Below are 23048 nucleotides of genomic sequence, written 5' to 3' on the forward strand. Positions count from 1 at the left end.
TGCCTGAAGTGTTTTGTTATCAGTGATTACCTGGCAAGTGCTACAGGTCTTTGTAACCATTGCCCTGATGTTGATTAAATACTTCAAAAAGAATCTCTGGAGATCATAACGTGAAGAGGTCAAGAAGAAGATATTAACAGGATAAAAGAGTACTGGATTTAGGATGAACTGCGGGAGACATGTTCTCAAAGACATGTGAAATTGTTCAAACTGAAGATTAAAAACAAAGCAGGACTGAAAATTATATGCCTCATCCATATTTTAAAGTGATATAAAATATGTAGAGATGAAAGGAAGCACATAGAAATTTAAACACTGATTATCTCAGTAGTGGGATTATGGATGATTCTCTAAATAAACATATTACTTTAATAATCAAGAAAAAGGCAATAAATATTATATAATAATGCATTAAAAAACCATCTGTAGACTTGACAGTTGTGAAAAAGATACGTTTTAATCCAGGACCCCTTCAGAGGAGGTTGACAAATGATCAGGAGCTGTTAATGCATTAAGGATATTTCACCTGGAGAAATATATGAATAATGAAATTTCAAAGCTGGTTTTACCTATTTGAAGGACTGTCAAGTTCTGGTGTATCAAGACTTATTTTCCTAAGCCTAGAGGTTCTATGGAGACAGCACTAGTCTTAATTTAAGAAAGACATTTCTAACAATAAGGAAACAGTTTGGTATTCAAGATGAATTCTTAGTATTCAAGAAAAGGTTGGGTAGCTATTAGACAAATGGTTACAAAAAGGATTGCTTCATTGAGTGGAAGTTACTATTGTGGAGTTTCTAAGGTCCTTTTCAACCCTTGGATTCTTTTATTTTAAATATTGCCAACATGTTTGCCTAACACTCTACAAATTGGGAGGCTTCAGTTTTCTTTTCTTTTCTTTCCTCTCTCCTCTCCCCTCCCCTCCCCTCCCCTTCCCTCCCCTCTTTTCATTTCCTTTTCTTTCTTTTCTTTTTTCTTTTCTCCATACTTCCCACCCCCCAAAACTGAGTGTTGAGTTGTGTAAGAAGTCACTGGGGCAAGTTGCCCTTGAGAACAATGCAAAAAGAGCAAATTGTTCATGATAAAGCCTCTGATTTAAGTAGAATCAGAAGTGACAGAAAACAGTGACTTGTCTAATTTACTAAAATGTGTTAATTATGAACCATAAGTTGTAGGATCAGGTTTCCTTTGCTTAGGGCTTCCAAGGGGTTGAAAATTACAGAGAATAAGATGGGCTCAGATTTTTACAACTCATCTGACTACACATTTCGACATGACCGCCCAAGTAATCTGTCCTCTCCTGCATTCCAACAATTTCCATGCTATTGTACTCAGAAATGGTCAAAGGCATTCTCTGAATGACCTTCCCAAACAGCCCATTCCCCTAGTTGTGTGAAATTCTACCTTTCATTGGCCAGCAGGTAGGAAGCCAATATCCTTGTAGTGACATTCATCCAGGAAACAGAAAGCCAAATATTAGGAAATTTCATTGCAAATTGCAATAACAGGTATCTTCTAATAAAAGCACCTTAGTAAATATTTAGAATTTTAGGCAATTTAGGTATTTAGAAAACTTATTCCAATTGAAAACATGAATACCAAAGGGATGATTCAGCCATTTGGGTACAGTATTTTTCTTTTGAAAAATAAAAAGACAAGTCATAGAAGAGACAAGTGTAACTATTAGTTCTGAATTTTCTGAGAGAGCCCCTAATTTCAAATATATTACATTATATTTCCCACTGTCAGTTCCTACATCCTGTTTTTGATTTGGAAAGTAGTGTCCTGTAGAGTTGAGCATTTATAAAAGACTGCAGACTTGGCCTACGTAAATGAAAGGGTTTAACAAGAGTAACTCCCTCAAGGTCTAGAACAGGATCTAAAACACAAAAGTGTACTTAGCTCAGCTTCTAGCACTCAACAAGAATACAAAACCTGTGTGCCGTTATTATTAACTTTATCCCCCTTAATTGTTGAAAATTTTATTTTATAGTCTAGTTTCTACTCACATTTATTGAGTATCTATATGTTCCAGGAACTGTGTTGTGTTCATTTAAATCTCTTGATAACTCTGGGTGAGAACTTCACCCCTTAATTTGTATTGAAATGATATCAACAATCTTGAATCAAAGACACATTGTAAGCATGTTGACCATAATTAGAAGGAAAAGAAATTGAGAAAAACATGTTTTTGTAAAAAGTGATAACCAGGCATTCGTGCAAGGATATGAATACAGACTGGCTTGACGCCTGCTGAAGGGACACTCCCTGGAAAAGAATATTAACTACCCAGTGGAGATGCCACTTCGGTAAGTGTCAGGTAGAAGTAAACTGACACCTGGTCTTTCTGACTCCCGGCTTCAGGGTCCTGCTGTGCTGCGTGCTGTGCTGGGAGGCTTGTGGCATCCTGTCACTACGAAGCAACCAGTGCGTTCTGCCAACTGCTTTTGGACCCTCCACTGACAAGGCGTCAGAACGACCCCCACCCCAAGACCTCTCCTTAAAGGTACCCGTCTGCCCTTGCACCAGCTAGGCTTTGGAAACTCTCATATCCTCCTCCTTTAAATGTGTTGTGTGCTCTTGACCCAGTTACCGCATATTGGTGGTGTGTTCGCAGCTTGTGATTAAGCAAGCCAATAAAATGCACTGAGCATTCAAACTATTGTTGTATCAGATCTGCTTTCAAATCACAAGGAACCTGCTTTTGATTTGTGTGAAATCTGCTTTCAGTTTGTTATGACAATTGCATGACAATTGGTGTAATCTGCAGATTTTCAGTACCAGTGTGAACATCTTGTTACGGCACTACAACTGCAATATTTTTATCCAAATTCTAAATTCTTAAAAAAAATTAACACAAAAATTCCTTATAGGCGGTGAGAATTAGTTGGTCTCCAGACCAATGGGAAAATACTGGGTACAGGTCATGCACAGATGCCACAAGGGCACACAACAGAAGATTCTTGTGAAAGAGACAACTGGTCACAAATCAAACACAGATGCTATTAGAGCAGCTGCCAGTGTACAGAAGAATCTCTTGAAAGGCACATATAAAAGCATAACACCCAAGTCAATCAATAAGATATAGTTTTTATTTAGATATATTATCACCACATATTTTAGAATTATTTGTTTATTTATTTTTAATTGGCATTTAGATTTGGGAGAATAACCTGAGAAAAATGTTGGAGAATACTCAAAATGTGGAAAAATCTTCTTAAACAACTTAAAAGGGAAAATTATGGGTTAAAAAATGAGGATCCTAGCAGGTCAATACAGGACTTCATAAGGCAAAAACTTAGGATTAGAGACACTCTATATGTTATCCTGTTCACCCGACCAGATGAGTTTTATGCTATCATTAAAAGAACTAAGAAGAATGAAATATGTTCTTTGTTACCGGTAGCAGTAAGCAAAGATAGAACTAAAGGGGAAATTCTGGCGAGAAGGATTGTGTCTAAAAGACCAATCCCAAGTTCCAAACTTTTTGCTCGAGATCATGACCCAGATCCCTTGCAGAGCCATGAGGACTCTCTGCTTGATCCATACAACCCGGATGGATGGGCAGCAAACACACGACTGTAGTTAAAACTACTGAGAACATCAGTGAAGATGAACCTATTGCAGTTACAGAGAAAAAGGCATTTACTAGATAAGAAAGCATAAAATTAAACAAGAGTTCTTGCAAAATAGAGAAATAACTGAAACACAGTGGCTTTTAGATCTATGGTCCAAAGGAAAGCTTAATCTGCCACTAACAGGCAGCAATGTAATACTATTAGGAAACAAAGCCAATGATGCTAAACTGAATCAAATATTTAGAAGTTTTGGAGAAAAATACCCAGAAATAGAAAGATCACTGAATGGATGTCCAGGGCCTAGAAATCAAGATGGCCATTACCAAATTTAACAGCAGTAAAACCGAGAACTTGGTCCTCTGCTGAGGATGCCACCAATACCCTGATGAAGCTGGGGCTATTAACTATTATTTATGACTGTTGTGCAAATAGTCTGTAAGGAGCAGAATCAACAGGCCAAATTAAGAAAATTTCACTAAGATCAGCACCAAGTTGTGAGAGAAAGGCTCTATTTATAATTTTCACAGGTGCTGATATAATTAGGAAATTAATGGATGCAATTGGAACTGCTGAAGAATTGTCAGGATAAAATGATGCATTTGGAGCACTGTTCAGGTTTGAAAAACCAATGAGATTACCCCTGTTTAATTCAGAATTGAGAAAAACCTAGACCAATAGGAAAAATTCAGAAACAAAATGGGATGCAAAATGTTAGGAATATCTTCAGTAATAGCAATAGGGGATTTAGGCAGATAAGAATGCCATTTAGAAACAATGGAGATGGCAGAGGATGACAAAATTTTAGGCCACCTAGAACTCCTTATGCAATCAGTGTAGTAGGGAGTTAAATACACAGGAAATCAAGAAGGATGGAGACACATAGAGACCTTATTTCACAATAGAGACTTTGCAATCCCACCTCTTAGACAGAGACAATAGCCCATATGCAAGGAAGACTATTTCTAAGGATAATTGTAAATATGAACATTTAATGTTGGTAGATCCTGGATCTCAAATTATAATGATTAAAAGCCAGATTAACAAAGATTAGGAAAATAATGTAACAGATTATATTGAAGGTGTGGAAGACAAAATTAGTATGGGAACATGGGTCAGTAGATATTTATAGTAAGAAAGTGAAATCCATGAAAGCCAAATACCTAATAGGATCTGATACAGAAAACATATTGGGAATGAACATTATGACACCACTTATAAGTAAGAATAAGGAATATGTGACAATTGCATTAGCAAAGGCTAAGTGAACTCCTGTAGTTATCAGATATAAATAGAGTAATTAATACCTCACAATATAATTTAAAAAGAGGTTTCCAGGATATTACTAAAAAGATACAAGAGCTTTGCATAACAAGCCCTACCATCTCACCTTATAATAACCCCATTTGGACAGTTAAAAAGACAAATGGATCTTATAGATTCCCTTAGATTTTAGAAATCTCAATAAGGCTATGCCTAAACTGGAAGGAGCACTACCAGATATTGGTTCACTAATAAAATTACCATAGGAAAAGGCACATGATATACAGGAATACATCTTAGTGATATGTTCTTTGCAATACCTATTGCTAATCAAAGCCAATCCATTCTCATGGGAAAGAAGCAAAATATGTTCATAGATTACCACAAGGATATATTAATAGCCTGATAATAGCACACAATCTGTTAACCAAAGATTTACATCCATTTTCTAATACATATCAACACCAAGATACAATTTTATCTTACATTGACAACATTATTATAACTGGAACAGACAAAAGGGAATAGGAGAACACCAAAATACAAATAATTTCCTTTCTAATATAAAGAGCCTGGACTATAAATCCTAATAAGGTGAAAGAACCTGACTTTACTGTGAAATTTTTAGGAATACACTGGTCTTCAGAAGGACAAACGATACCACTACCAATAATAAACAATTTACAACAGTTACACCCACCAAACACAAAGGAAGGGGCACAAAAGTTGATGGGTTTATTTGGCTATTGGAAACAGCATATACGCCATATACATATATTGTTGAAACCAATACATGAAAAAACAAGGAAAAGCAAAACATATACCTGGGGAGAAAACCAGGAATTAGAATTACAACAACTAAATATGCAATTACAAATTATCAGACACTAGCATTGATAGTAATGCAGTAATTTAAACTAAATTTAGACTAGAATGTATATTTATGCAAGGCTTTGCCCCATAGCCAATAGAGACCAAGGCAGCAAAAGACTCTAAATTCTATCCAGTAGGTTTCTGGACTAAAAAATTTCCATGGATTGAGACCAGATACTCTCCATTGGGAAAGAATACCTGGGCACTGTATGAAGCACTATACCACACAGAGCCATTAATGAGAAAACATAGGATATTGCCTAGAATCCCACAGCCTATATAGGCATGAGCTAAGCAAGCACTAAATGAACATAAGGGAATTGTGCCAGCTCAACAGGTTCTCAATTGGACATGGTGTATTTCTGAGTGGGACATTCAGATGGATGATTGACCCCCTGCATTAACCAAGAAAACCACAGCATTGCCAACTGAGAGCTTGCCAGAATTTCTGAGGGGTGAATCAATCCAAGTGCAAGCAGTTGGGCAATGGGGACCACCAAGATCTGTGGGGCTTAAAATGCATTGCTTATAGACGATGGAGCCACCATGACCTCCTCTGGAGTATGCTGGAAGGCTGTGGCTTGGAGACCCAAAGATGCAAAAACACTAACTACTGAGGGGGCAAGGCATTCAGTGCAATAGGCAGAATTAATTGCAATCTGGCTGGTAATTGAACAAACAAAGAGAAAAGGAAGAAAATATACATATTTACAGATTCATGGGTAGTAGCTAATGGAGTGACAATATAGTTTGGATCATGAAAACTGAATAATTGGCCAAATTAATAGCCATGACATTTGGAGTAAAGAAATATGGTATAAAATATCTAATTCAAAAATAGATATCAAGATCAAACCTGTTTTGGTACATCAAAAGGACAAATCTAAGACAACAAAACATAATAACACATTGGACTTGTTAACCAGAATAGTAAAAAGGATTAATGTGCACATGAATAGACAGCACACTAAGGATTACATGGTGCCATTAAATGAATACAGATGAGGAATTTGCCCATGTACACACACATTGCAAGAAACATTGTTCATGTAAGTGAGATCTGTAAAAAATTTAAAGCATGGAAACAAACAAAAAAAATATTCTTACAAATACCAGATACAGCATTTCAAATAGTACAAATTAACTGTAGAGATCCAGTACCACCAAAAGAAAATAAAGCTTACTCTTGTAATATAGTAGACACATGGTCAGGGATTGGAATGCCTTCTCTGTGTAAAAAGAATGATCAGAAAATCAACTATCAAACCCCTGAATCATGGATAGCATATTATGGAAACTCTCTAATCATAGAATCCCCAGATCAAGGTAGTCATTTTACAGAAAAGAAGTGCAAAAATGGGCAGAGAATGAAGGCATATATTAGAATTTTCATTGAACATACAACCCCACGGCAGCAGGAAACATAGGAAGATATAACGGATTATTAAAAGAAAATACGAGAATATGAAGAAATAACATGGACCTGAAAGCTTGGTCTAAACAAGTCTGGAAGGCTACCAAAGGCACAGGGAAATGTTGAAATTACCTGGCCCTACAGACATGATTAGAACAAAACCTATCAGAATAAAAATACTAGGTAATACAGAACAACAGACTAAAAAAAAGAACAGAGGGAAAGTGTTAGAAGCATGGACAGAACAATGGAGATTGGAGAAGTTATAGCACCAACTTCCTGCAAGGTTTACTGGCTATCCCTAGGAAAAGGACATCTAGTGCAGGTTAAGCATACTAATATCATGCCTCTCTCACCTCACTTGCAAATGTGTTGTAGGATACTGACAGAAACAGTGCTGAATGGACTATTCGTCTTTTTAATCGGCATTATGGTTGGAAGCCAGACTCACTGCAAGAATGGAGGAGAAAAACAGTAGCAATAGTTCCAACCTCTCCAACTTCTAAAACACTGCTCTCTGTGTCACATTGCCAAACAACTTTAACTCTAGTAAATCCAAAGTTATTCCCATACCTTCTACTGCATTAGCTCTAATTTCAGCCATAACTTCAGCACTTTTGAAGAGTGGAGAGAAGAAGTGGAACACAGGCATCTTCAGTGTGAGCAGCTATGACAAGGATCTCCAGGACCACGAATGGTACAACTTGGAATGCACAGTTCCAACCTCAACTTTGAAAATACCCCTATTGAAGGTAATGAGACTGACTTTGCTGAACAATTTCTGATTGAGCCAGACATAGTTTTAGGCACTATTCAAGGCTCGAGTGTACAATACCCAGATTTGATACCTGATTTGCTTTCCGTTATCACATATTACAGTGAAAGAGCAGTTGCATATTACAAACAATGGGCTTTGGTACTCTAGAACCAACAGAACTGCTAACAGAGGCAGCCCAAAGGGTTCTGAGAAGGCTGTTTGCTACCAGAGTGGCCCCGTTTATGGAAATAGTAGTACATCCATGGGGAATAGCAACTAATTGCTTTAAAAGTCTATTTACCTTGTTATCGATTAGCGTCATGTTTGCTATTCTTTTGCTGAGTGATATTTTCAATAATTGTAATCATGGCAGATGTCGAAGTGTGCCTGGTAACTATGGTAATGAAACTACAGCCATGGTCACCACTACCAAGGACCCCAATTATACAAATTAAAGGAAAATATTTAATTTCTGTCTGAATGTATTGGCTAGCAGAACAAGTAGCCTTCAAACACCAGGATACCTATATGAGTATATGAAAACATCAGAATTAGAAGAAGTCGTGAATAGTACTTAGAATTGTCAGCAAGACATTTATATTCTTTGGATAGACTCAATGGATATCAGAGGACCTTCATTACTGAACAATGAGATAATGAAAACAAGGAAAACAGGGAACTATGATACAAGAAGTTATACTCACGCAATCCTCAAGGTTACGAAATGGCCAAAGTATTCCATTATGGAAATATGACGATGCATGAAACAAATTAGTACATCAAAGCTGAATTCTTTAAACCAAAAGTATTCTGAGAGTCATTTTACAAAGAGCTGGCTTAAGCAAAATTAGAATGGCAACATGAGATGTTTTCCTTAGTGTTAACAGAAGTCAATTTTGTGGACTGTAAGAATTCTCTAAATTTAGACCGGAATTTACAAAATGGAACATACCCATGAGACATACATGGATGATTTTTAAAATTTCTCTGCCATTAATGCAGACAAATACATAAGAGATGCTGTGGCGGTTTGGAGTTATGGACCCCAGAAAAACGCGTTCTTAAAGTTTATCCATTCCTGTGAGTGTGAACCCATTGTAAGTAGGATGTTTGATGAGGTTATTTCAGTCAAGGTGTGGCCTCCCTCAATCAGGATGGGTCTTACTACTCTAACTAAAGCCCTTTATAAACAGAATGAAATTCAGACAGACAGAGAGAAGGCCACAGAGGGAGTAACCAGAAGCTGAACATCAGTGGAAACTGGAAGAGAAGGGAGAGACCACAGGAGGTTGCCATGTGCATTGCCATGTGACAGAGGAGCCCAGGACCAAGGATCACTGGCTGCCAGCCTCAGAATGCCAGTCTTAGAGAATAAAGCATTGCTTTGATGAGGTGTTGATATGGACGTTCTCCCAGCCTCAAAACCATGACCCGTTAAATTCCCACTGTTTAAGCCAGCCCATAGCATGGTATTTGCTTGAGCAGCAAAGGCAACTAAAACGTAAACAATTGTAAACCAAGTATAGAAAGAAGAGAACTGCAGAGAACATGAACCATGGGCTCATCTTTGGCAGTAAACAAATATTGACCATAAATAAATAGTTAAGCTGTACGATAAGACTCACATTAATACCACAGCGGCGGTAACTCAAAGAACTACAAGTAAATTTGCAATCAAATGTCAATAAGACCTGTATAGGGGTTAAAATCCCAATAACAGGATATACCATTCTTTTTTTAAAAAATTTTTTATTCTACTAACCTATATATAACTGAAAATTTCCCCTTTTAAAACACATTCAAATATACAAGTCAATGACGTTAATTAGGTTCACAATGTTGTGCTACCATCACCATCAACTATTACCAAAACCTTTCTATCACTCCAAACAGAAATTCTGTAGCAATTAAGCATTGACTTCACATTCTCTATCCCCACCCTGGCCCCTAGTAAACTGTATTCTAGTTTCTGACTCCAGGAATTTGCTTATTCTAGTTATTTCATATCACTGAAATCATACAATATTTGTCCTTTTGTGTCTGGCTTATTTCACTCAACATGATGTCTTCAGGGTACATCCATGTTGTTGCAGGTATCACAACTTCACTCTTTTTTTACAGCTAAATAATATTCCATTGTGTGTGTGTGTGTGTATATACACACACAGACACACACATACATATGTATATGTATATATACCACATTTTGTTTATCCATTCATCTATTTTAAGCCTTAAATTTCAATTCCCTAACCTCATCCTATCTCCTGATAACCTATATTTTAGATTCTGACTCAATGAGTTTGTTTATTCTAATTGTTTCAAATCAGTGACAACATACAGTATTTGTCCTTTTGTGTCTAGCTTATATCATTTGGCATGATGTCCTCAAGGTTCATGCATGTTGCATATATCAGAACTTCATTCCCTTTTATAGCGGAATAATGTTCCATTGTATGTCTATACACATTTTATTTATCCATTCATTGGTTGATGTATACTTGCTACTATCTTTTGGCAATTATAAAGAATATCACAATGGATCCATTTTTTTAGTAACAGTCATTCTAGTGAGTGTGAAATGGTATCTCAATGTGGTTTTGACTTCCATTTCCCTAATGGCTATTGATATTAAGCATCTTTTCCTGTGCTTCTTGGCCATTGGTATATCTTCTTTGTAAAATATCTATTCAAGTCTTCTGTCCATTTTTTAAATTAGGTTGTTCTATAATTGGGTCTTTTTGTTATTGAGTTGTAGGAGTTCTTTATGTATTCTGAATATTTAATCTTTATTAGATGTGAGGTTTCCTAATACTTCCTCCCATTGTGTGCTTGTTTTTATTCTTTCATGATGAAAACCTTTGATATGAAAGGTTTTTAATTTTCATGAAGTCCCATTTATCTATTTTTTCTTTTGTTGCTTGTGTTTTCAGTATAAAATCTAAGGAACCATTCTTAACACATGGTCCTGGTGATGCTTCTCTATGTTTTCATCTAGGAGGTTTATAATTTTGGTACCTATATTTTAGGTCTTTCATCCATTTGAAATTGATTTTTGTATATAGTGTATACCATGCTTTTGTATAATGTAGGGTCCACCTTCATTCTTTTGCATAGAGATATCCAGTTCTCCCAGCATTGATTTTTGATAAGAATATTCTTTCCTCATGAGTGGATTTGGCACCCTTGTCAAAAATCAACTGGCAATAGATGTGAGGGTTTATTTATGAATTCTCAATTCAGTTCCATTGGATTATGTCTTTCCTTTTGCCAGTACCATACTGTTTTTTTTTTTAAATTCAATTTTATTGGGATTATTCACATACCATACAGTCATCCAAAGTGTACAATCAGTTGTTCACAGTACCATTATATAGCTGTGTATTCATCACCACAATTATTTTTTTTCAATTTTAGAACATTTTCAATACTCTAGAAGAGAAATAAAAATTAAAAAAACACTCAAATCCTCCCATCCCATAACACCCCTCCCCCGTTATTGTCTCATAGTATTGTTACAGTACATTTGTTACTGTTCATGAAAGAATATTAAAATATTACTAATTGTAGTACATAGTTTGAAATAAGTACATTTCTTCCCCATATATCCCTTTACTATTAACTTCTAGTAGTCGTGTCATACATTTATTCTAGTTTATGAAAGAAATTTCTAATATTTGTACAGTTAATCACAGACATTGTCCACCACAAGAAGCACTGTGCTATACATTCCCATGTTTTAACCTCCATCCTTCCTTCTGGTGACACATGTGACTCTGAGCTTCCCTTTTCCACCACATTCACAGACCATTCAGCACTGTTAGTCATTCTCACAATAATGTGCTACTGTCACCTCTGTTGATTTTCAAACACTTAAGTTCAACCTAGTTAAGCATTCTGCACATATTAAGCAAATGTTCCCCATACTTTAGCCTCATTCCTGGTAACCTATATTCCATGTCCATGAGTTTACATATTATAATTAGTTCATTTCAGTGAGCTCATACAATATTTTTCCTTTTATGTCTGACTTACTTCACCCAACATAATGTCCTCAAGGTTCATCCAGCAACCCTTTTTTTAAAGACGGTTTTACTTACACATCATACATTCCATCCTAAAGTAAACAATCAATGGTTCCCTGCAAAATCATGTAGTTATGCATTCACCACCACCAACACTATCTGTATAAGGATATTTCCATTTCTTCCACAAGGAAAGAAAAAGAGTCAAAAAGAGTAGAAAGACAAAAGTAAAAGAAAAAAAAAAGAAAAAAATGACAGCTAAAAATGCAACAAAAGAAAAAGATACAATTAAGACAATGTACAATAAAAAGTTAGACACCAATGCTGAGAATCCCATACCACTCCCTTGTATCTCCCTCTTATAGGCATTTAGCTTGGTTATATTGCCTTTGTTACATTAAAGGAAGCATAATACAATGTTTCTGTTAACTATAGACTCTAATTTGCATTGATTGTATTTTTCCCCAATAACAATCCATTTTAAACACCTTGAAATGTTGACATTCATTTTTTCTCCCTCCTGTAAAAACATTTGTACATTTTATCACAATTGTTGACTGCTCTAGGTTTCACTAAGCTATACCATCCCAGCCTTTATCTTCCCTCTTTCCTTTTGATGTCCCACATGCCCTAACCTTCATCTTTCAACCATACTCAGAATCATCTTTGTTCAGTGTACTTACATTATTTTACTACCATCATCCAAAATTGTGCTCCAAACCTCATACTCCTGTCTTTTCCTATTTGTCTGTAGTGCTCCCTTTAGCATTTCCTGTACAGCAGGTATCTTGTTCACAAGCTCTCTCAGTGTCTGTTTGTCAGAGAATATTTTAAGCTCTCCCTCATATTTGAAGGACAGTTTTGCTGGGTATAAAATTCTTAGTTGGTTGTTTTTCTCTTTCAGTATCTTAAATATATCACACCACTGCCTTCTTGCCTCCATGGTATCTACTGAGAAATCCACACACAGTCTTATCAGCTTCTCTTGTATGTGATTGATCGCTTTTCTCTTGCTGCTTTCAGGATTCTCTCTTTGTCTGACATTGTATAGCCTGATTATTAAGTGTCTTGATTTAAATCTATTTGGATCTATTCTATTTGGGGTATGCTGTGCTTCTTGGATCTGTAATTTTATGTCTTTCATAAAAGATGGGAAATGTTCAGTGATTATTTCCTCCATTATTGCTTCCGCACGTTTTCCCTTCTCTTCTCCTTCTGGGGCACCCCATGACATGGACATTCGTCTTCTTTATGTTGTCATTCAATTCCCTGAGCTGTTGCTCATATTTTTCCATTCTTTTCCCTATCTGTTCTTTTGTGTGCAAGATTTCAGGTATCCTGTTCTGCAGTTCATGAATGCGTTTTCTGTCTCTTAAAATCTGCTGTTGTGTCTCTCCATTGTGTTTGTCATCTCTTGTGTTGTGCCTTTCATTCCCATAGCTTCTGCCAACTGTTTTTTCAAACTTTCAAGTTCTTCCTTATGTTTGCCCAATGTTTTCTTTATATCCTTCATCTCTTTTTCCACATCTTCCCTCAACTCATTGAATTGGTTTTGAATTGAATTAGCATATTTATTTGAAGATCTTTAATTAGTTGTTTCAATTCCTGTATCTCAGATGAAGTGTAAGTTTGTTCCTTTGATAGGGTCATATCTTTGTTTCTCCTAGTGTGATTTGTAGTTTTCTGTTGTTTAGGCATCTGGTTTCCTTGATTACACCAGCCAGGTTTTCCCAGGTCACCATACTTTTTAGATTACTGTTGCCTTGTAATAACATTTAAAATTGGGAAGTGTGAGTCCTCCAACTTTGTTTTACTTTTTAAAGATGATTTTGGCTATTTGGGGCTCTTTACCTTTCCAGATAAATTTGATGATTGGCTTTTCCATTTCTGTAAAGAAGGCTTTTGGAGTGTTGATTGTGACTGCATTGGGTTGGTAAATTGTTTTGGGCAGAATTGAAATTGTAACAATATTTAGTCATCCAGTTCATGTACATGTCATGTCCTTCATTTTATCTAGGCCTTCTTTGATTTCCTTTAGCAGTATTTTGGAGTTTTCCATGTATAAGGCTTTTATGTCCTTGGTTAAATATATATCAAGATATACAATTCTTTTAGTTTCTGTTGTAAATGGATTTTATTTTAAAATTCCTCTTCATATTGCTCAGTACTAGTGAATAGAAACACTACTGATTTTTGTGCATTGGTATTGTACCCTTCCGTTCTGCTGATGCCTTTTATTAGCATTAGTAGCATTGTTGTTGATTCTTCAGGATATTTTATATAAAATCATGACATCTGCAAACAGGAAAAATTTTACTTCCTCCTTTCCAATTTGGATACTTTTATTTCTTTTTCTTGCCTAAATGCTCTGGCTAAAACCTCTGGTACAATGTTGAATAACAGTGGTGATAATAGGAATGCTTGTCTTGTTCCTGATCTTATGGGGAAAGCTTTCAATCTTTCACCATTAAGTAGGATGTTTACTGTCAGTCCTTTATTATTGAGGGATTTTCCTTCTATTCCTAGTTTTCCAAGTGTTTTTATTAAGAAAGTGTGCTGGATTTTGTCAAATATGTTCTGCATCATTTGAGATGATCATGTGAGCTTTTTTCTTCATTATATTAATGTGGTGAATTATGTTACTTGATTTTCTTATTTTGAACTACTATTGCATACCTGGTATAAAGCCCACCTGGTCATGGTGTACAATTCTTTTAAAATACTGTTGGATTCTGTTTGCTAGTATTTTTTTGAGGATTTTCCCATCTGTATTCATAAGGTATATTGGTCTGTAATTTTCTTTTATTGTGGTATTTTTATCTGGCTTCCGTATGAGGAGATGTCAGCCTCATATAGTGAGTTAGAAGTGTTCCCTCTTCTTCTTTTTCTTCTCTTTTTTTTTTTTTGGATGATTTTGAGTAAGATTGGTGCAAATTTTTCTTGTAATGTTTAGTAAAATTTACCAGTGAAGACATCTGTTCCTGGGATTTTTTTGTTGGGAATTTTTGATTATTGATTCAATTTCGCTACTTGTTATTAGTCTGTTGAGATCTTCTATTTATTCTTGAGTCAGTGTAGGTACTTTGTGTGTTTCTAGGAATTTGTCCATTTCATTTAGATTATCTAATTTGCTGGCCTACAATTTGCTCATAGTATCTCTGTGGGTTTGGACATATTATGTCCCCCAGAAAAACCATATACTTTAACGCAATCTTGTGGGGGCAGACTGATTAGTCTGTTGATTAGGGTGGAGATATTTGATTGAGTTATTTCCATGGAGATGTGGACCCTGCCCATTCAGGGTGGGACTTAATTAAATCACCAGAGTCCTATAAGAGAGCTCACAGACAGAAGGAGCTCAGAGCAGCTGAGAGAGATTTTGGAGATAGCTGTTGAATGTTGATGCTTAGAGATGCTTGGAGATGTGGACAGAAGGACATTTGGAGATGCTAAGAGATGAACCCCAGAGTTTGTCCTGATGAAGCTGAGGGGTCTCCCAGAGGCTTAGAGAGAAATGCCCTGGGAGAAAGAAGCAAGGAAGCACAGGAGCTGAGAGAGAGCAGCTGAGAGAGACATTTTGGAAAAAGGCACTTTGAAATGCAACCCAAGAGCAAAGGACCAGCAGATGCCAGCCATATACCTTGCTATCTGACAGAGGAAACCCAGATGCCAGCAGCTTTTCTTAAGATAAGTTATCTTTTTGTTGATGCCTTAATTTGGACATTTTCATGGCTTTAGAATTGTAACTTATACCTTAATAAATCCCCATTGCTAAAAGCCAACCCGTTTGTGGTATATTGCACTCCAGAAGATTTAGCAAACTGAAACACCATGAAAAGGGTTGGCTTGAACAATGAGAATCTTCTGGCTTACAGTTTTGAGGCCAGGAAAATATCCAAATCAAGGCATAATCAAGGTGACGCTTTCTCCCTAAAAACTGGCCGCTGGTGATCCTTAGCTCCTCTGTAACATGGCAAAGCACATGATGGCACTTCCTGGTCTCTTCTTTCCCTTCTGGTTCTATTTTAACTTCTTGCTTTTTATGGATTTCTCTCTGTATTTATTCTGTGTATAAAGAACTCCAGTAATAGGATTAAGTCTATCCTGGATGAGGTGGGTCACATCTTAACTGAAGTCGCCTCATCAAAAGGTCCTATGTACAATGGGTTCCTATGCACAGGAACAGATTAACTTTAAGAACATATTTTTCTTGGGTACATACAGCTTTAAACAACCACAAATCCTTTCACTGTTTTCCAGAATTTTGAGGGAGATAGCTATGCCAGTTTTTGCTAGTTGTTCAAAACATTTGTGGGGGAAATGTTACCCTTGAGCATCTTAGGGCACCATCTTGGTTGATCAGAAGCCCTACACCACTCTTTATTATATCCATAGAATATTAAACCATATAACTAGGGGAGTTACTCATAGACTTCACAAAATTAATATAATGGAACAATTAGGGAACATCCAAAAAAGATAACCAATGACATATGGCATGGTGGTAATGCTAATGTGCCATGCAATAAGTGCCATGCAATAAATGCTAATGTGCCATGCAATAATAAGTGGTATCATTGAAGTAATTTAAGAGAATGAGAAAATTGGAAAAATGTTACCATATATTATTGGGAACCTCATAGTGAAATTTTAGAATGTTGGAAACCAAAACAAATGCCTAATATAGCTAAAACAGTACTGTCAGAATTGGTGACAGCCATATCTTTTAGGGATGAGTTTACAGACTGGACTTTTAGGGAAAAAAAATTTTAAATGCCGTAGCTGAAAATTCCATAACCTTATTTGACTTGTAACCTTACAACCCAAAGATACATACACATGGGCACAATTCACTGTGAGGATATATAGACCAAAATTAGACCACTGGAAGTATATATGATGGTATACTATAACTCTTATAGCCCTGTAAAATTTCTGCAAAAGGATCCATGGGATTTATGTTCTACCTTTGTTTCAACAGGTGAATGATCTAAGGTATATCAAGTAATGATACAGAATAATGACTATTACAGAGAACATTACCCATGGTGGTATACTGTAGATTATCAAATGATACCAATTATTTCAAATCCTAGAATTTGGGAAACTAACTATTTACAGAAGTCATCTCTCATAGTTCACTGTACTATAGTAGCAAATACCTTACAATTTAATAAAAGAGAATTTATAGCTAGTGTGGGAGCAGACTTATTGTAGGTGGGACCTTTTGATTAGGCTGTTTCCATGGAGATGTAACCCATCCCATCCAATTGAGGGTGGGATCTTTTGATTAGTTTGTTTCCATGGAGATGTGACACTACTCATTCAAGGTGGGTCTTAATTAGTTTACTGGCATCCTGTATGAGAGGATAAAAGGCAGACACATTTTGAAGAGATCAGAGAGACACTTAGAGAGAAAATGCCCAGAGACATTTAGGAGACAGCTGTTGAAACCAGAACTGGAGATGCTAAGCTAAGAGATGAAGCCCAGAGTTTTCCCCAGAGAAGCTAAGTGAGAACTCACAAACACTTAATGAACAAGCCACTGGAATCAGAAACATAAAGCAATGCAACCTGGGAGCAAAGGACCAGCAGATGCCAGCCATGTGCCTTCCCAGCTGACAGAGGTGTTTCGGACACCATTGAACTTTCTTCAGTGAAGGTATCCACTTGTTGATGCCTTAGTCTGGACACTTTTATGGCCTTAGAACTGTAAATTTGTAACCTAGTAAAACCCCTTTATAAAAGCCAATTTACTTCTGGTATTTTGTATTCTGGTGGCTTTAGTAAACCAGAAGAGATAGGAACCTGGATATCACAATACAAGATAGAGGAAATGGATGTATAATTGGAAGATCTTTTTAAAGGCACAACAATATTTCAATGCCCATACAATGGCAGATCTCTCACATTTAGGACTTCAAATAAAAAAATGTATGTGAAATCAGGGATCGTGTTCAGGAACACAAAAGGGTAGAAGAATCATTGGACACTTAAAAACAGTAATAAATCAGGTGAATTTTAACACTCAAAATACTAGGAAAACTATCAACAAAATATAGCTAGAAAACTAATGAAACACATTGCAACAGAAGTTAAAAGATATGTGGGATATTTTAAGATATTTTAAGCATTTGTAACAGGTAGATATTGGGCACTGCATATTGCCAGTAATCTGACTAGATCCAAATTAAATGTGACTCATGATAATGTATGTGATTACTTAGGAGCCTGCAAAATACAAATATTAGACTTAAAGGAAGAAAACAAAAATCAGGATATTGCATTATGGGAATACCCCAGTTTTGAAGAGGAGTGTGGATGTGTAGAGTAGATCAAACACCCACAGAAATAGAATGCAAACTATCCAGAATATGGAAGAGTGGACATTAGGTACTTACCTCACCCCTTACTACACAGAGATACCAGAAATAAGCATAGCTATGACTTTAGCTGAATTGTCAGAGAAACTGCTGGTATATAATGTAGGTAATTGGACCATGATAATATGTTCTAAAAATGAAAAAAATACATACATTATTCGAATAAGGGAAGGGATATGGAATTTCTCCTCCAAGGTTGTATCAAATTTCAACAAATCACAAATGTAATGATTGTTGGAAAAATTTATTATACCCAGACCATAAAAGATAAAGGAACAAAGAGGTATATCATATTGCTAAGAAGGAATTAATTCTAATTAATGTAAATAAAACAGCAAAATGTAGGCAAGTGAAACAACACTTGGAGGAAAAGATGAAACAGGTCCAATCCTTATTACAGAAGGCAGAAAAGGGTCATGAGATACATGTTCCAGAAATAAAGACTGCACTAAATACTGCTCATATAGCAACAGAAGACTTTGCAGCATACTCTAGGACCGTGTATGCCTATTATTGTTATAAAAATGATATACACTTGGAAGAAAAATTGGCAAAGCAACACATTTAGGTGGTTTGGTCAGTTAAACTTTTGGAAATTTGAAGAATGGATGTTTGCGAATATTAAAGAAATTATAGCAGATTTCATATTGATAGTGTTAGAAATTGTAGTGCTAAAATTTCTTATTAAGACTGTGCAAAAATATTGTAATCCAAGATAGAAGAGTGAATAATTTTGCATTGAAATGTTAGTAATCTTGAATCTTAAAAACACTGTAAACAGGTTGACCACAATTAGAGGATAAACAACTTGAAGAAAACATGTTTTTTTAACAAGTGATAATCAAGACACTCGTGCAAGTAACATGGACTGGCTTGTTGCCTGCTAGACAGACACTCCCTGATGAAAAGTATTGATGAGTAGACCTCTGTGGCACAAAAATCCAGTGGAAAAGCCACTTTGGTATGTCAGGTAGACAGACTGACACCCGGAGGGTTCTGACTCTCGGTTGGAATGTCACCTTAATTGATGCATTACTACCCGCACCTACCCTCTGGCTTCTCACCTTCTACTGACACTACATCGGACTAGCTCCAGAAGCCTCTCCTTCAGTTAAAGGTACATGCTTTTAGAAACTCTGCTATTCTCCACCTTTAAATGCGTTGTGTGCCCTTGACCTGGTTATCGTGTATTGGTTGTGTTGGCAGTTTGCGATTAAGCAAGCAAATAAATTTCATCGAGCATTCAAACTATCATGCCAAATCTGCTATTGATGTGTTGCAAAAATTACCCTCTCTGTCCAGATGAGTAAATGGAGGTTGAAAAGATTAGGTGTCTGGCTTGGATCACATAGCTGTCAAAGATAGAGGTGGAATGCAAATTCTGGTTTCCTCAGTCGAAAACTAGGGGGCACAGAATTTTCAAAATATCTTTTCCTGATCCATATAATTACCCAAATAATCTGTAATTATTAACAATAATTGAAAAAAAAAGAACTTCACATTAAACCTGTGAGGTAGAGAGAACCTGTCCCTTCCAGAAACAGACTTGTTAAACTACTGGCTAATATCACAAGGCAAGTACAGGAGAAAGATGGGATTTGAAGTCAGGTTTCTACAGCTGCTATGAAGGATAACAGCCATTAAGGAGAACAATTGCTCTCAGGAATGACAAGACCAAAATATCTATGATTGTTTGTAATGTCTTTGCCTTTACATGATGTTCATTATAAATTAATTTTTCTCACTGTAGAAGATCTTTCTTTGTGAACCATGTGAACTCTATGAGTTATATTTCAAATGATCTTATTGGTAGATAAAGGAAAAGAAAACATTAATTAATCCTAAAGTGGATCTAGGAGATGCTGGCCAAAAAACGAACAGGTGTTTGTCCCTTTTCCACACTCTTTCAGACTTGAAAATGGAATAGCACAACTCTTGTTATTGTGGGTATGTGCTGAAGAAAACAGAAAAATCCAGTCAAGTTGTGCAGTGAGTATTATGAAAATAATATACGGAGAAATGTTTACTTGTCATCCAATTGAGAATGGAACTCTAGTACTTTTAGAATGTGAGCCAGATTTTAAAAGGAGAAAGCCAGCAAAAGTATACTTATTGTTTAATCACTCTTTCTTCTGGGAGCTCTCTAATTTAGCTAAAACCAGGATTTGAATTTGGCCTAGCTATAAATTAAACGAATACTACATGGCTATGCAGCTCTGCTCAAGAGTTTATTTGCTCTTACATTAAAAAATAACTCAGGTTACTCTCGATGGATTCATTAAAAACCCGGTTTCTCCACTTTATAGCTATTTTGCCTGGCAGATGGGATCTGGCTTTTTCCTTATGCTGCACTTTTTAAACTAAGTATATATGGTGGGATAGTAGTATACAGTACTGCCAACAAAAAGCCACATGTATATTTAAAAAAAAAATTGCATTATTTGGCATCTACTGTCCACACATGTTCATTTGGCTATTGCTAGTCTAAGCCAATTATATCCACAAGGGGAGTGGGTGTTTGAAATTTAAACATGGTGTTCTAAATTTTGTAAGAGAAAAGAGGTCTCCTGACAGGCAAATCAGCCTCTAATTCATTTTTAATGCAGTTGACAATTCCATAAATCATTGTCTCCCTCTTGTTGTGTGCCAGCTTCTGTGCTTCTTTTCAGCAGTCTGAAAAGAAAGTTTCTTTATGCTTTTGGGTGAGGGGTTCAGGGCTAGGTAAGGTTGTTTGAATGAGCCTTTAAGGAAGACTAACTTTGCCATGCAGAGAATAAAGAGCATTTCAACTAGAGACAACGCCGTGGGGTGTGGTGAATTCAGGGGTAGAAGTAATCTGATGTGGCTGGAGGGTGTATGGTAGGATGGATGTAGGAACAGAGGTTCGAAAAGCATGGTAGAGATGTTGAATTTCTTGCAATGTTCAAGAAGCCATCATCAAAAGTATTTTAAGCAAGTCATTTAGGCCTTAACCCTGTGAATGCTGAGAAATGGAGTATTACATTCCCACAAATGTGAAATGAAAACTGGATGCACTCTTCCCAGTAAAGAATATCTGTAGCATAGATTTAGAGTTAACAGTTCAGGCAACTATGGGTAAAAGTTATCTGGAAATATTGTCATGAAGCTAAGAACCAAAATATGTGATACCATAGTTAGATTACCTGATAATTTTTCTTTTTTTTTTTTTTTTTTTTCATTCTGATCTTTGAGAATCTGGAGGTTAGGAAAGAATGGGATACAGATGAAATTGGTGTAAAGGTTTTGTTTTGTTTTGTCTAAAATTAAGATCACTCACAGACTTTGTCTAATCATTGATTATATACAGATTAAAAAAACAATGCACATTCGTACTTTTTTATGCACCAAAAATAAGGATGGTTGAAAATGTGATTATATGTGAGTCTTGATCAGCATCTAGAGAATGAACTTGCTTTCATTTGGATTTGTCAAAATTGTACTACTTTCTAAAGTTTTCTGCTATAGATTTTAATCCCATAAGGTAGCTTTTTGGAATTGCATGCTTAGTATAATCAAAAGTTTGGCTTCCAGAGTCAGACAAACTTGAATTCTGCTCCAACTGGAAGCCATATGACCTCAAGCTGTTAGATTCCTCTTGGTCACAACTTTTTCAGTTGTTAAAAAGAAAATCGTAGCTACTAAAAAGTTACTGTTAAGATAAAATGTTTGAAAAATGCTTACTACAGTGGCTGGTAATATATATATATATATATATATATATAATTTGACAAATATCACTAACAAATTATTTAATTGGTTATATAATATAATAATATAATCATTATCACTGAAAGTTAAGATTGAGAAAAACATTTGGAAAAACAACTTTATCCACACACCTGAGCCAGTTGACTCACTGTATTTACTTTAGTAAATAATCATGAAAAGGGTAATAATATTCATATGCTTATAATACATTAGCATTTAAGAAGAATTCCAATATGAACAAATAATTTGGCCTCTGTGCTGAAACTGTTAGTTAGTAAAGTTGAAGAACTCTTATAATCTAAAAAGAAAAAGATATCTGGGCAGAACATCCAAAGAGGAAAGCACCTATAAATTCATCCTTGAATGGATGAAGGAAATGAAGGGGAAAGGAGAACCTCTCAAATAGATTCGTTTCTCATAACAAATAGTTTCAGATCATCCAAGTGGAAAAAAAGAAAAACAGTTAATTGGCATTGTTCAAGTCAAATAATGGGATCTAACAAATATCAAACTTACTTAAACTTCTTTCAAAAGCTAGTTATTGATTTCTAAAGTATAGACAATTCATTCCAAAAGTAGTATTGCAATTATGCCTATTACTCTTAAATTATACATTATCCCAAAGAAAACTTATAAAAACTCTTATTTAAAATAAGCACTATTTTTACAAAATTTTGTTAAAAAATACTACATTGAGTGAAACTTTGGGCTCTCTTTTAACTTTTTACATGTACAGATTGAAACACAGTTGTTGTATTTACCTATTATTTAAATTATTGGAGAAGTAGTTCTCAAACTATGTAATAGTGTGCTGAAAACTTGGTAAAGTGTTCTATTACTTAGTTGAATATAGCAAATCTTCCTGTAAGTTCACATTTCTTTTAGAATTTTCTAATTTAACAGTTTCACCAATAAAACTTTTTAAAAAAACCCTGATGCTCAGTAATTATTGACTCTGACAAAGTGAATGACCAGGTTTCTTAAATATTTTGATGGAAATTCTCAGAAAGGTGATTGTGCTTAACTGAA

This window comes from Choloepus didactylus, chromosome 1 (assembly GCF_015220235.1).
Source record: "Choloepus didactylus isolate mChoDid1 chromosome 1, mChoDid1.pri, whole genome shotgun sequence".
Taxonomy (NCBI): Eukaryota; Metazoa; Chordata; class Mammalia; order Pilosa; family Megalonychidae; genus Choloepus; species Choloepus didactylus.